Raw genomic sequence first — 3271 nt, forward strand, 5'->3', positions numbered from 1 at the left:
CAAAGATGAAAGATCATCGCCAGATTGTGAAGCCAACACAAGATATTATCCCAGAAACCAACAGATGGACGGTCGAAGCCATACTCACACACCTAAAAATGCATCCCCTGTTTTTCAAAGATACATGTGTAATGTCGTACTCACACACGTACAAATAATGCATCCCCTGTTTTAAGTGGCTTCACGAAAGTAGAAAAAAGTTTACCAGCTGCATAGACACTTATTTTTTTTATTCATACTCACGTCTAAAATAAGGGATTATTTTTTGTTCATATTGTGGGATAAGAGGAATGATGGCAAATGAGTAAAAAGTTATCTTTTATGGGTGAGAGATATTTATTCCTATTCCCATTAGCTAAGCAGAATGTTTTTTTAAAGAGCTAAGCAGAGTGTTATCTCAACTTTTACCGTGTAGAGCGTGCGAGTTATCTGAACTTTTTTACGGATGTGATTATATATGTGAGCTTGGAATTAACGATTCTGCATGCAGTTGCATACACATCATCACCCACAAACGAGAATCTTCCTGCAATTTGTCAAAAGGGCTAACGATCTGATTAGCAAGGCTTGTTAATAATCTTCTAGAATGTGGCCTGAATCATTCAACCAAAACAAAACAGCACGCATGCAATCAGTCAAAAGTCACCCAGACTTGTCAAAGAATTCTTCCAGGAAATTACCTACCTCTCCTCCTTCTGACTGCTTGATTTGGCAGTGTGTGAATTGTGATGGAAGAAATCAAAAAACAAGTGGGAGAGAGGCATGGGTTTATTCAAGGATTTCGACTGCCATTTCTCCTGAACATTGACAAGCAATATAACAAGAGAGGTTGATGATACCCTCATACCCACTTAGTTTACCATGTTCTTAGCTAGACATTTCTGGGGAGAAGAAAAACGGTCCTGAATGCACTTATATGGCACATTTTTAACTATATAATTAGTTAGTATACTTTGATTACTGATCCTAGATGCTGACATTTTCTAGAATGTTTAGACACATGAGTGGCAGGCATGCTACTGTTTAGTCGTCGTCCGAAGTAGTAGATATCATGAATTTGCATGGTCAAAACAGAAACTGGAGCGACACCATCATAATTTTGCCACCGACACTGTACATAAACATCTATAGAAGCCGGTTGGGAAAACTGGCCATTGGTGTTGGTTCCTAGCTGGCACCAATTTATGGACTTTTGGAGCTGGCATCTAAAAAATTATAGGTGCTGGTTCTTATCCTATAACCACACCTATAGTATTCAATAAATAAAAAAAAGAAGAGCTCGATGAGCCATCGTAGCCTTCACCTCCACCACTTCCCGACCGTCGGCTGCCACCGCGCTCTCTGCATGAGCCTTCTCCACCACCGCCACCGTCACCAGATCAAGGCAACCACGGAAAACTGCCATGGTCCACGCCATGGCTCGGGCCCGAGGGGGAGCATGTGCTCACCATCTGCCGTTGCCGCCCCAGCCTGCACCACCGCTGGGACGGTACCGCGTCAGGGCACGCAACTCCTCCCTTATCCGCACGCTGCTCATCCATCCTCGGCGTCGGCTCTGACACCGGCACCGTCCTCGTTGACCTCATCGCCCCAGGCGTCGTACACGAGTTCTGCATTGATAGGTCCTTCCTGCGGTGCTGCTACCACGTGGTGACCGGATCCGGTGCCTCCAGGTGTCCGGATCCGGCGCGACACGGCGAGGAGGAGAAGCGGCATCGTCGGGGAGAGGAGGAGCGGAAGTGGCTATGGACAGAGAGGGAGGAGCAAGATGAGGAGGAGGTGTGACGTTGATGAGACTAGGAGGAGGAGAAAACATAGGAGAAGAGGCGCGGTTGGGTGGTGGGTGGGTGGGCGAAGGAGGAGAGGAAGAGGAGAGATGTGGATAAGGTGGGGGAAGATGTGGATAAGGATGTGACTCGGCCGATCAATTTTCATGGGTACCGATTAATCGAAAAGCTAGTACCTATAATATATTATAAATGTATTTTTTTAATTAACCGGTGTAACACCATAGTGTGTTTGGTTTTATTTTCTTATGAATAATTGGCATATGAGATTATTGGTTTTGATATTTGGAGATTATTGGCAAAGTGGTTTTAGAGATTATTGGGATTTTCAGATGATGAACAGGGATTGTTGCTGACAAGGTTTGGACTGGTCAGACCGGGGTAGGTGTTGTCGATCAGACTGGCCAGTCCGCGATCTAATCGGCCGACACTGTGTCGATTTTGGGTTTTTTCTTCGGATATCCGTAGATAATTCATGTTTATGACTTCTAGATAGATACTATAAGTATGTAATACTCTTGTGTGTTAACAATGAGTCGAGTTGGTGAGAACTTGTGCTCGGATATGGTTTCTTGGTTGATGCATGTGTATGTGAGTCTTGATGCCTTGAAAGAGCGTTGCCAATGATGGATCAGGAGTTAACTTGGGAGAAGATGATGCTCGGACAATCAGGATATTATGTGGGAACCTCAGACTAAAGATCTATGCATGTGGTTGGAAAGGATTTTATATGGCATACAATGGAGATATTGTGTGCGTATGGGATGCATAGTCGAATTTGGAAGGAGTCCAAATTTGATACAATTGAAGTTTGTTTTTTGTATGGGAAGGTTTCTTAGGTGATTAGGACTTTTTGTGTAATGTTGGTTCGTGGCTTTAGGCTGTCTACCACGGGTATAAATAGAGAGGGAGGGTGTGGCCTTCCGGTATCGATTTTGAGAAAGTTGAGTTTAAAAGAAAGTTAGCGTTTCAAGTTTAGTCGAGATTTTTGGCAGGAGCACGGTGGTAAGACCGGCGGCGGCGATAGACAACAACGACACGTTGAGAGGTTAGACTGGAACAGCTGCACCGGTTAGACCGGAAATCTTCGAGAGGTCAAACCGGCGCATCCACTCTGGTCAGACTGATCGCCATCAAATTGAGGGTAATTTTTAATTCCGCTAAAAGTTTTGGTTTTTGGTACCAGAACCATTCACTCCCCTTTAGTTAGCTTGGTTTTTTCTGCTTGTTCCTACAATCGGTATCTAAAATATATTATAGGTGCTGGTTCTTTTTAAAAATTGGTACCTATATTATTGGTGTCTGTTTTTTTCTTAAGAACCGGTACCTATAGTGCTCAAAGATGTCGATTCTATAATTTTTCATTGTGTGGAGGTGGGAAAAGATCTATAAGTACCGGTTTTAAATGAGTCGGCACTTATGAGCCACTATTTATGAGAGGTCTCGTAGTAGTGCAAGATCATAAATTCGCAGTTTTTACTATA

Source organism: Oryza glaberrima, chromosome 8, assembly GCF_000147395.1.
Source record: "Oryza glaberrima chromosome 8, OglaRS2, whole genome shotgun sequence".
Taxonomy (NCBI): domain Eukaryota; kingdom Viridiplantae; phylum Streptophyta; class Magnoliopsida; order Poales; family Poaceae; genus Oryza; species Oryza glaberrima.